The sequence below is a fragment of the Mustela nivalis genome (assembly GCF_964662115.1).
Source record: "Mustela nivalis genome assembly, chromosome: 1".
Classification (NCBI taxonomy): domain Eukaryota; kingdom Metazoa; phylum Chordata; class Mammalia; order Carnivora; family Mustelidae; genus Mustela; species Mustela nivalis.
The window spans coordinates 98319318-98331882 of NC_139020.1; the positions used below are offsets into that span (position 1 = coordinate 98319318).

Genomic DNA, 12565 nt, shown 5'->3' on the forward strand with positions numbered 1-12565 from the left:
TCTTAACTGCAGGTATAGAACCATATTTTATTATTTCTGAAGGCAGTACCTGGAGAGGCTACTTCACTACTGTCAGTCCTAAAATAGGAAATACAGCAGTTTGCAAGAAGACTGCGCCTTATTAAATGGTTCTAGAGAGTAAACACAATAATGTTTGATTCCTATGAATTCCATTTATCCACGCAATTATTTGACCCAGTCAGTAGAGCTGCCCAACTACAGAATTATAAACTTGATTAAAAACACTAATTTTTTGCAAGGACATTGACAAAAACAGCTGGAAAATTTGGCAGTGTTGCAGTCATCTAGAAGGAGCACAGACGAGCATTCAGACAGACCTAGATATGAACCCTGACACATCATTTGATGGCTCTGTGGCCTTGGACAAGTGAATTAACTTTGCACCTATTTCATCATCTGCAGAGTCCAGTACTCCCTACTTCATGGCATTAGCCTGAAGTATGACACAGAAAGCACCTCACACCTTTCCTAGAGCATATCCCTTTCCTCTGGCTCTTGTTAACAGGGTAATTAATTGTACTCTTCTGGAGAGTAATCCCATAGGTGGTGTATAGTAAACCTCTCCAGCATCAGTGCTCTCACACAGCTTTCTTTTTTTTTTTAAACTCAAGTTTCTGTTGGTGTCACAACAGGAGACACCACTATGGTGGTCTACAAACGGGACCACATTCTTACTAAACAATCCCTGGTCCTAACCCTTCTATACTATGGGGATTATAAATGTCTTAATGTTACAGATTTCTTTTTTTTTTGCATTTTAGTGACTTATACTGTAAATGTTTTTTATGAATGGAGTCAAATTCACGTGTACTAGAAAATTACAGTCCCGGATAGTGCCAATATTTCTGGCATCTCTCTCCCCTGTCGTTCACATTCCTCTTTTATATAAAAAACACAGGAACTGAATAAACCCAACAAATTATTTCTACTAACTTCATCAAAGTGCATCAAGTAAAAAATTCTTTATAGTAATACGGTTGGAGTAACTTGTACAAGAAGAATTCCTTTGTCAGCTACTCATTGACAAGGCTGTACTTACATTGCATTGCTACATATGAACAGATGTATTTATTCAACAGGTTGTTGTTCCAAAGGTCCATTAGTCACATCTCTTTTTATCAGTAACCCCTATTTTTATATTAAGCTTTTGCCCTTTCTGCTTATTAGCTTGAAAGGCTCCCAGAAAACAGTTACTTCTTATTCTCTTGGTAGGCACATATTAAGGTAGTCATGATAAACCTTCATTGGATGTTGAGAACACAAGTAACAAAAAAATTTCTTGGCACATGTAAAAAGTTTTAAAATGATTCTCACTTCTTTGAGGCAACCAATGCAAAAATACAAGCTCCACAAGGGGCCACACCATTTACCACATGGGTCTCCCATATTAGTAACAGAAGTTGATATAGAAGAAAAGCATTTTAAAAACTGATGAGGATCCTTGCAACAATTTTTAAGCCATTAACAAGTCCATTAATTAAGTTCCAGAAAAGAAACTTTTTCCACATACATATTGTTTTACTACTCCATACAGTGTAGTATTTTGCTCTTTAGGTCTGAATCTTAACTACTCAAATAGCAAAAAAAAAAAAAAAAAAAAAATAGTGGTTATTTGTGGATTTAATAGCTGTGTTATATACATCACACAATGCATTACAGAAAACTGGGGGAAAAAATCATATTCTAAACAGGCAGGAAAACACGATGTCGGAGCAAAAAGTTAAACACACATCACATGCTTAACCACTCTCAGGCATATTTTCTTTCCCCCACGCTTCCTCCACAGGTAAATGATAATTAGGTCTACAACCCTCAGTGATGATCTCGGAAGCTTGCTTGCCATGAACTCCCATGATACAACACAACAGAGTTTTCATGGAGACAAAGCTGCCCTATCTCCCCAGACTATAAACTTATTAAAACGGTGAGAACACACAGTTCCAGAAAATAGGATTACTTAAATACACCTATGTAGCACAGGTCTTATTTAACAAAAGTGAAAACGAACCACAATGGGAAAGCCAAAAAGTCACTTGCTGTATCTTCAATGTGTAACCAGGACATTTTTTATAATTTGCTTTAGTAAGTAGATGAAACCACCACCAGGGCCTTATATTATCCAATCTGATAAAGAAGCCTTTAGGAAAAAAGGAGGAGGCAAATGATTACTTAATTACATGAGGGGGGGGCAATTCACACTAAAAATAACCCATCATTTCACCCACTACATTTTATTAACAAGCATGTTTAAAACAGCATAAGGTTCTTGTTGGGAAAACAAGAAAACCAATAGTAAACTTCCTAAGCCGACTGTAAATGACATAGCTATTAAAACTCCTCACCTTGGTGCCTGCATAGTCCAAGATTTTAAGCATTAAGTAAACTCCAGACATTGAAAAAAATCTAATTTCTAATTAGGTAACAACACTTGTCATTTGTAATCACCAAATCATTTTAGAGAATGTTACTGGGTAACCTAGTAAAAGGAACATTCTTTTAAACACCATTACAACCCAAATTTTACATGAAACACACCATTTTCACAACCTAAATTTAATCTCGGTTGCCACTGCAAAGTGATGCCTCTTTCAGCAAATTCGGAACTTCCAAAAATACTGAACATGTTAACACATGCATGGTTTCCCTCGAGCTGCCATTTAAGATTAATAATTTCACTTGAATAAAAGTCTGCTTCTGTTTAAAAAAAAAAAAGACATCGGTTGCAAAGAGGAAGTTCCCGAGAAACCACCCTCACACAACGTGGCCTTTACACTGTCAGAAAATAATGTGACTTTGTGCCACCCAAAACTTACCAGGAAGCTGGCAATAACTTTGCCAATTCTACACTTCTGAACCCAACTTCAAAGAGGCTCTAGCAAATACCTCCTTAAGACGATAAAAGGCACTAAGTTACAAATAAACACGTCCCGGAGTGCGGCCTCGCGGCCGCGCGCCCCTCCCCCGCCGGCGCCCCCGCCCGGGACGCGCGGCCCCAACAGCCGCCCGCAGCCCCCAGCACGCCGGCCCGGGTCGCCGCGCCTGCACCGGGGACGCGCCTGGGGAGGGGAGCAGATTTCCATGGCTAACAGAATAACATGCACCGAAAAGATCCCTCTCCTCTGCTAAAAATAGGCTATAAAAGAGTCGGCCTCATGATGGCTCCTTGATTCAATTTGCTGCAAATTCTTTCCTGAAAGCCTCCCCCCCACATACACACACACACACACACAAAAAGGGGGTGTAAATGCACGAAGGGTGGAAGCAGGGGAGAAGGCCGAGGTGCACATTTTCGGGGACAACAACATAATAAGGGTGAGGATCCCCGGAGACCAGGAAAGGGTAGGGGGTGGGCAGGCACGTGAGCATTTCAAAAAAGCCTGAGAGAGGAAAAGGGGGGGATGGGGCACCCTAAATGCCTTCCCTGCCTTCCCCTCCCCCACCAAAACCCCAGCTCCCCAAAGGGCCAAGTTGAAAAATGCATGTTCCACTTGCGCCCATCCCCCCCGCGGCCCGGCGCCCCCCGGCCGCCTCCGCCCGCGCCCCCCGCCCGGCCCGCGGCCGCCCCCACCCCGGGGTCCGGCCCCCAGCGCTTACCTGGAAACGGTGGCCTCCGACGCCGCTCCCCCCTCCCGGGAATGGAGGCACAAGGAAATTCCCCTCCTCGCCGCCGCCGCCGCCGCCTCCAACCACCCCCAAAATAACCCCTCCGGGGGGTGAGAGGCAATTATAACCCCGGCGAGCGGAGGGCGCGGGGGATGGGCGCCAGGCGGGCGGGGGCGGGGAGCGCGGCGCGAGTCCCCAGGTGGCGAGCGGAGGTGCTCCCGCCGCGGGGGGAGGGGCGGGGGCGCACGCGGCCGGCGGCGGGGGGAGGCGGCGCGCGGGGGAAGGGCGCGAGCGGGGAGAGGAATTGAGGCAGAAGGTAAAAGCTGTTACTAAGGGAAAGAGCCAAACGGTTCGGAGCAGCCAACGGCTCAGACACTCAACACTGGGGAGAGAGGAATGGGGACCAGCCAGGCACAAATGAGCTCGCGAGGCCCGCGGCGGCGGCGGCCGCGCAGCAAAACAAACCCGAGCGGCCTGCGCCGGGCGGGCGCGCGGGGGAGGGGCCGGCGGGGGAGGGGCGCCGCGGCCGGGGGGGGGGCGGGGGAGGCGGCGGCGCGGCAGGGGGGGGCGTGGAGGGGGGGGGGATGGTGGGGGCCTCCGCCGGCCTCGCTCCTCTCTCTCCCTCCCGTCCTGGCGGTGCTGGGGGCTGGAACTGTGCGGCGCAGTCTTTTCAAAATAAAGACCCGCAGGCGCTGCGAGGCGCCGCCGGGGCACTGGCCGCCCCGCCCCCACCGCCGCGCGCGGCCGGGTGCGGGGCGGCTTGGGTGTTGGCCGCGCGGCCCGAGGCCGGGTGGGGGCGGGGACGCTCGCGTCGCAGCCGGAGCAGAAACGCCGGTTAACTTTCCCGGGGAGGCCCGCGGGGCTCCCGCGTGTTCGGGGGCAAGCCTGTCCTCATGGGCTCCCCGGCTGCGCGGCGTGGCCGGCTGGGCGCACCACGCGGTGGGCATGTGCAGGGGAGCGCGACGCAGGCATCATATGGACATTTGTTTGTGAAAAGATCTGCACACACCTTTGTGTGCATAAATACATATGTTTCTCGGAAGCGTACCTGGAAGGGGGCTTTATCTGTAAGAAGCGATTTTCAGAATGCAATCCAGAGCACGGGATCTGTAGAGAAAACACACGCACACAAGAAAAGGTTTTTGATACTAAACACAAAGCTGTAATTGAAGTGTTTATGCCCAAATGTACTGTGAATCAAACATATGGTGGTATTTATCGTCTGGTGGGTCTGTTTGAAAGGTTTGGTCGATCAGTTCTCATTTCACAAAAATAAAATAATGTAACTAAATGTTTACTAAATATATACCTCTACGGCAGCATTGACAGTAGAAGTTTATCCACTCTGTGTACTTTTTGCATGTGTGTACCACATCAAAGCGGTTTATAAACTGTAACTTAGATGAGTGATAATGGGACAATATGATTAAGGAAAGGAGGGCAGCGGGTTGTTTTTAAAAAGGGAGGCGCCCTAGTTTTTAAAACATATGTGTTAATCTTTCTAAGGCCCTCAGAAAGCAGGGGTTGGGGGGTTTAGACCTTTTCGTAATCCTAGGACCTTTTTAAGATTTGACCTGAAAGAAATCTTTTTGTTGTTTTAGGTTTTGTGTGGGTTGTGTTTTGTTTTTTTGGGGGGGGGGGGGTTGTGGGTTTTTTGTTTTTTTTTTTTTTTTTTCCAGTTATTGCTGTCTTCAAAATAAAATATTTTTTGCGGTCTTTTTTGGTAAAGGGGTTCTGTTTTGATACTTTGGTCGTAATATTTTAAATAGGTGTATTCGTTATTTTAAAGCATTGCCTTTTCCTCTCAGTATCAAAGACCTAAATTTTCACACCAAAAAGAAAAAAGTTCATTCCAAGTACCTTTTACACATGTGGACTCCTGGTGGCCTAAAACGCTCACTGATTAGACAGTGACTTCCTTTAGTGAAGGCCAAAGGTTCTTTCCCCTTGTGCCCTTGCTTGGGTAGGGTGGGAGGGTGGGTTGGGGGAAAGCAGCCTGAGATTTTTCCTGAGAGGGGGCGGGGCACAGAGGAAAGGGAGAGATATTGGAAATTCCCACCCAACCACCAGAAAGTTCAAAGCTCCACAGTTTGTCCTTAGAGCTGTTTTCATATATGAAAGAGAGAATGTTAGATTAAACAGTGTCACCTGATGGGAATTTAGATAACTGAAGGTTTCCAAAACACTGTGTTGAGTATACAGGGAAACAGCACAAAGAAAGCAAGGTTTGCACTTTAGGAAGATTATAAGCTGAGGCTTATTTACTGCAGAACCAGCACCTTGGCAAAGACTGTTTCAGAAGTGTTGAGTATAGTATCCTCTTTTTTTTTAAGCTTTGATTAATGACACATGTATCTCACTAAACATAATCCTCTCTTCAATAAGTAAACTCAGTATAATTAGAGTTCATTATCTGAGCCACCAAATGAAACAAATGTATAGTCCTAGCTTGTTTTTGAAGTGTCCCTTTGTGGCACCATGCATGGGTCATCTCTAGGCAATGGCTACTCTGAAGTCCAACCACTCTTCCAGGGAAAAACCTCCCAGCCACACTGATTCTTAATAGACTAAACTCCATACCTGGAGCCTGGTCTCCCTCGAAACGACCTCTGCCTTTCTGCCCACCTTCCACAGGGTCTGGTGTCTTCCAGCCAGAAATTCCTTTTTTGCTTTTTATCTTCTTCTTCTTTTTTTGTTTTGTTTTGTTTTGTTTTAAGTAATTGCTACAACCAACGTGGGACTTGTACTCACAACCCCCAAGATCCAGAGTCGCAATCTCTTCCCCAAAAAAGCCAGCCCCACAGCCTGAAATTCTCATACTCTCCACCAAGCTGCTTCCTTTCCTAATGAAGTTATTATCACAATAATAAGAACCCATGTATTTTGTTTACATCTTTGTAGTTTACAGTGTATCTCTGTGCATAAATTACTTCATATAAATATCATAATAAAAATCACCAAAGGTGGGACCTGTGCCATGAACTAGTTCCAGTAAAGTACACCTCTTCTGCCATGCTAACAAGGCTTTACCTCAAAGCGTTTTTGAACAAAAAAACAAAAACAAACAAAAAAAATGTGCTGAATGGAAAAAGGCATGATTCCCATCAGGAAGGAGTTTAATATGAAACCATATTTTGATCACTTTAAATTACATCCTGGCACCTATCTGAAATGACAGGGTGGCCTCAACATGAAATGTTCAGATAAGTGAGCAGCCATAAAAAAGGTCACATGTATTGTCACCCGCACCCTCTAATCATTCCAACATATCCAGTACACATGATCAGAGATCTCACCAAAATTCAAACAAGAACTAGGCACAAGAGTGAGGCAAAGACAAAGAAATAATCATTGTTACTAATTTTCAGTGCTTTGTCCTAATCGTAAAGCTATCCTTGTGCTTTGAAGATAAATGTTAGTATGTTGCTAAAAAGGAGGAATTACGGTTACTAAGAAATTTTAAAAGCAAAGAGGCACATTATTAAGAAAGTTCCCTTGAACTCTTTAGCTAATTACTCAACAAAGAGAAACCTCGTACCAGTAACTGTTACCAGAAGTTACATATATATTATAAAATGACTAAACAAATCCTGACTTGTTTTATTTTAGTAATATCACCCCCGAGGGGGTGTGGTATGGCAAGATTGCCTAACCTTTGCAACTTTCCTTATCCAGGAAATAGAACATTTTTTAATTAAAGTGGCTTAATCCCAAGCCTACAAGATCTCATTACTATATATGTTTTTTAAAGCCACCATATATTAAGTTGTTTACATTAGTTGATCTATGTAATTAAAGCGTTCAGAACAAACTTAATAGCATAAAAAGATATTTGATACCAAAAATATTATCCTGGCAACTATAACTCTTTATATCTTTACTCACCCAGGAACTCAGTGGCTTTCTGTCTGCAGTATTTACCCCCAAACATCTTGCTGATAACCCTGTGATATGTTTCTGTTTCATTTTGACTCAGTTTGTGCAATTCTTCGTCTGTGGTATCAGCTTTTGCCATCCGTACTGATGCACATCTCAGCCACACATCTCAAGATCTCAACATACACGCTCCTTTTCTCCATCTGTGCTTAGCATGCGCCTTCTGACCTTTCCTCATCAGTGTGAACCTTGTCACAGTTTTCCATGACTCTGTGACCTGATTTCATTACAACAATGAACTTTACTTGGGAGTCTTCATTTAAATTACAAAAGCAACACACAACCGTCTTGCAAGTATTTATGCCTCTCAGATAATGGAAATAGCAGGTTGTATCCTCTCTTTGTGATGCAGTCAGAATAGAAACCCAGCCACACACAGAGCTTTTTTCCATAGCCCTCACTTGCTTATACTGACCAGCCCTGTGCTTCCTCAGGGCAGCATTCACCAAGATCCTGCATCGTGTCAATGGTTTTGCTATTTTCATTCATGCAACCAACATTTATTGAATATTTAGTGTGCTAGACTCTGTTCCAGAAGCTATTTACAATGAACCAAACACAGCTCTTATCCTCATGGAATGTACATGCCAGTCCTGAGTCCAGCCAGTAAGGGTTGGAAGGACAGACAAATGTCCCAGAAACTTGTCTGGGTTAGGCTATAGCTTGACTTCTCTAACAAAGGTAATATAAAAATGGCTTAAGCATGATGAATGTTTCTTCTCTTAAGTGGCCATTCAAATATAAGCATTCCAGAGCTGATAAGGTATCAGGGACCCAGATAGCTCTGCAATCTCCACATACATCTTCTACCTGCTGACCTAAAAATGCTTCCCCAGCTCCTGCCATCACATTCAGATTCCAGGCATTGAGCCAGAAAAAAAAAAAAAAAAAAAAAAAAGGAGAAATAGAGAGCAGATGCCTCCCCTTCGGGGCTTGTCCTAGCAGTGGCACTTACCACTTCCACTCATACCCCATTAGCCAGAACCTGGGCATTTGACCATATCTACCCTAGCAAGTCAGGTAAATGACAGCTACCCAGCCTAAGCAAAATAAGGTGGGGAGAGAGTTGGGAGCGTATGTTCTTTTAGAAAGGGCTTTTAAAGAAGGCTGCTCAATTAAGGTGATGTGCGATCAGAAAACTTAGTGAAGCCAGAGAGCTGGGGAGTGGGCTGGGAGGAAGGGGTGCAAATACCAGAAGAAGGAGCATTCCAGGTAGAGAGACTATCAAGTACTAAGGAACAGAGGCAAAATCAAGAGTGCTATATTCCAGAAATAAAAATGATCCCAGTTGACTGGCATGAAGTAAGCCAAAGAGTAGCAGGAAAAGGAGCCAGGGGTCTGACATGAGGGGCCTTTTTCTTCTCGTGAGTTTGGAAAGCCACTGAAAGGTTTTGAGCAAAAATGAGTCTTGACCCACCTTCTGTTTTAAAAGGACTACTAGGCAGAAGATCCACTGCAACACTGCAACAGTGGAGAGGGTATGCATAGTTAGGGGCCAGCAGAAACCCAGTTGGGGAATGGTAGCATGGGTGATGGTGGCCGCAGCAGACTGGAAGTACAGGTGCACACTGTATACCTGTTAAACAAGAGAATCCAGATATATTTTGTGACATGTCAGAGAAACAGAAGAGTCAAAGGTGATTCCAAGACTTGAGACCAAACAAGTAGAAGAATGGAGTTGCTGTTTACTGAGATGGAAAAGGCTGGGAGAAGAGAAAGCTTATGAGAAAAATCCAGAGGTTTATTTATTTTGGAGTTTGATGCGGCTATCAGACATGCCAGTGAAAATGTTGAATAGGCAACTAGATATATAAATCTAGTGTAGGTACCTCTAGAAGGGGTATTAGAGCTGGAAACACAATTTTGGGGTTTCTCAGTAATGATATTTGAAATCATAGGTCAAGATACCATTGACTAGAGGGTGGGTGTCAGTAGAGAAAAGTCCTCTACTCCCTTCACTTGACTCCTACCTCGAATGTTTTCTCTTATCATCAGTACTCCTCTGCTCTTGATGGTGTCAGAAGCCCAAACATTTTATCATAGGTGGGCATAAAGTGACACTCTCTTTGGGTGAGGGTGTTGATGGACACTGTAGATATTAACTGGTACCATTTATTTAGCTTGTTGCCAAGCACTTGCATGTTTGTTATCTCCAACTTTCTCAACAACTTGAAGCAGTAAGTAATATTATCTTGGTTTGGTAAATGAGGAAATCAAGTAATCAGACCAAAGAGCTTATCTAACATGCTGCAAATGGCAAAATAAGGATTTGAACTCAAGGCTATCTGATCAGCATCTGTTGACCCACTGAATGAAATTAAGCAGTTCAAGCCAGAAAGTGCAAGCTTTCGCTGAAAAGCCCTTCAGTGTGTGTGGAGAACAGAAAAATGCAAAGTGGGGAAACGGAGAAACTGCTCGAGGGGAGGAACCATGTCTCAATCACATTTATGTGACCCATCATTTCCTAGGTCAGAATCTCAAAAAATGTTTATTGAACAGAGATGTGGTTTTAATCAATCAATTAGATCGACTCTTTGATACTCTTAGTGTATCTACTGATTTCACAGGAAAGATTTTTGTCCCACTTGTTCCCTACCTCTCATCACCATCACCCCTGGCACCACAGGGCAATTTGGGTCTGGAATGTTCCTGAAGACAAGTTTTGTGGGTGAAGAAGATAATATATAGTAATTTAATTTCATTTATTACAAATCTGAAAACCTACTTTTCCTTTAAGCTTTGAATTTCAAGTTGTATATCTAACTGTCCTTCTAAGGAAATATTTGCAATTTGGTTAATTAAATTCCCTTGAATTATTAAACTGCATTTAAACATTTAATGTATTCAATTTTCTTTTTAAAATATTACAGTGCTCAACAAACAAAAGAATCACAAGTAGTTAAGTAATGCTTATAAATATGATAAACTAATTATAAAATATGATGAATCTTAAGTTCTCTTGAACATTGCAAAAATGTTTACAGATTTAATAAAATCCTCATATCTTTTCACTTGAAATCACAAACCTAAATCAATTACAGATCCACGTAGATGTTTTGAATTGGCATCACAAGTACAACCTGTTAGGCATTCTAAAATGTCAAATTATCTTAAACATTACAAATGTTTAAAATACCAAATGCAAATATGCAGAAATTATTTCCAAACATAAAATAAAAATAATAGCAGGGTGCCTGCATGGCTCAGTCAGATAAGCGTCTGACTCTTCATTTCAGCCTCAGCTTATGATCTCAGGGTCAAGAGAAGGAGCTCTGCATTGGGCTTTGCGCTCAGCGTAGAGGGTGGAGTAGGTTGGGGAGGGGGAGTCTGTTTGAGATTCATTCTCTCCCTCTGTCCTTCCCCTAATTCACGCACATTCACTCACATGCTCCCTCTCTCTCTAAAATAAGCAAATCTTTAAAAATAAAAAGAATAGTACTATGACTTGACTTCATCTCTTTACCTGATGCTTTCCTGAAGCTAAAAAAAATTGATACAGTAAGTAAACAATGCTACTGGCCCAGGTGAGCTGGAATACCTTTCCAGTGGGCTGAGTGGCTTATTGTCCTGAGAGGTTCTGGCTCTGATGCAGATATCAGGGCAGTATTTCCCACAGTTGATGAGACATGCTGAACCCTCCTTAATGACCGCCAATGGGCAAACTACATTCTTGCTTTCAAATTGGTGGCTTTGCCATAGTTGATATCCACAGATGCTGGCTGCACTTAATGCTTCCAAAAGATTGGAATTTGTACCCCTCTGGGTACATTGCTGACACACAGAGCTGGAGTCAAACAGTTTATCTACTACTTCCTGTTATTCTGAATTGTTTTCACTCTTTTTTCTTTTCTGGCAGGACTACAGTTCTTATGAAAATTAACTTTGCACACTCTCCTGTCTGTGACTGACTCTGCAGTTCCAACCACACACACATACCCCCTTATTATAGCCACTGAAAAGTGAGCAGACTTCTCTTTAGGAAAAGAATGCCCAAAATGCCCTTTGAGAGGTACAGCCTTTTTTTTTTCCCCCTTTTAAAAAATAGATACTATTATATCCTTATGTCAAGATTTCTCAGACTGGTGCCATTCATCATGGGCACATAGACTTTGCTTTTGGGAGTAAATATTTCCAGGGTTAAAGAAGTTTGGGAAATCTCACATGTTAAATCCACCTTCTAAAGATTTGCAGTGTTTATTAGCATATTAAAGACTGAGATAATTTGCATTATGAAAATCTTGTAAACCCAATGAATTTTTTTTTTCCTTTTTTAAGTAGGCTCCACACCCTACCTCCAAACCCATGAGGGGTTTGAACTCATGACCTTGAGATCAAGACCCAAAATGAGATCAAAAGTCAGACACCTAACAGACTGAGCCACCCACTGGAGAATCTCTTTTTTAAACACATACCTTTTAAAACTTGCCAGAGCTCGCATTCTGTGGAACACTGGTAAATTGTGTTCGGATTTAGTCAAATGTTTTTATTTTATTTCTTAAACTCTTATTTTTTGTTTTCGGGAGGTTGAAGCTCAAATATACAACCAAGTGAGATTCCTAATATTTCCCTTCCCCTAAACTTATCCCACCCAGCCATAGACAGAACTGAACAGTTGCAGCCCTTCCCTACAGAGAAAAATGCTCACCCTTGAGAGAAACTGTCCTGTGGCAAGTCCCCACAAAAAAGAGAGGGGAAGTCACTGAGCACCTTGTTCTCACTTCCTTCCCACAATCTTGTAAGTCACCTGTCCTTTGGGGAAAAAGGCCTGCAGAGAACTTTCCCATGAGGCAGGGGAGCTCCCTTGCCCTCTATAACCTTCTAATACTGCAATCCTCTTTGGGCCACAAACTGGGAAGATTGTACTGCCCAGTAACAAGGCTGTTATTGGAAAAAGTGAAAGAAATTTGATTTTATACCTATTTAATGACCGTATAACAGCCACAGGGCTAGTTTAGAAGCTCAAGGAACCTGGCTCTAGATGCAGCTCTACCCGCATTACTGTGTG

General features: G+C 43.0%; 1 protein-coding gene and 1 long non-coding RNA gene across 29 annotated transcripts in view; one reads left to right on the forward strand and one right to left on the reverse strand.

The window, feature by feature from the left end:
* TBL1XR1 (TBL1X/Y related 1) overlaps positions 1-7834 on the reverse strand; it is a 172682-nt gene extending 164848 nt beyond the window's left edge. For 7 of the 28 annotated variants that reach the window (XM_082727701.1, XM_082727685.1, XM_082727696.1 and 4 more), the window contains exon 1: positions 3616-4090. The gene's annotated coding sequence lies outside the window, so the exon portion shown is untranslated. Of the gene's footprint in view, positions 1-2834; positions 3031-3615; positions 4125-4672; positions 4732-7509 lie in introns of those variants that run through there. The other 21 variants (XM_082727684.1, XM_082727688.1, XM_082727698.1 and 18 more) reach the window with 12 other exon arrangements.
* LOC309863297 overlaps positions 3159-12565 on the forward strand; it is a 311338-nt gene continuing 301931 nt past the window's right edge. The window contains exon 1 of the long non-coding RNA XR_014310975.1: positions 3159-3333. This is a non-coding gene — a long non-coding RNA (uncharacterized lncRNA). The remainder of the gene's footprint in view (positions 3334-12565) is intronic.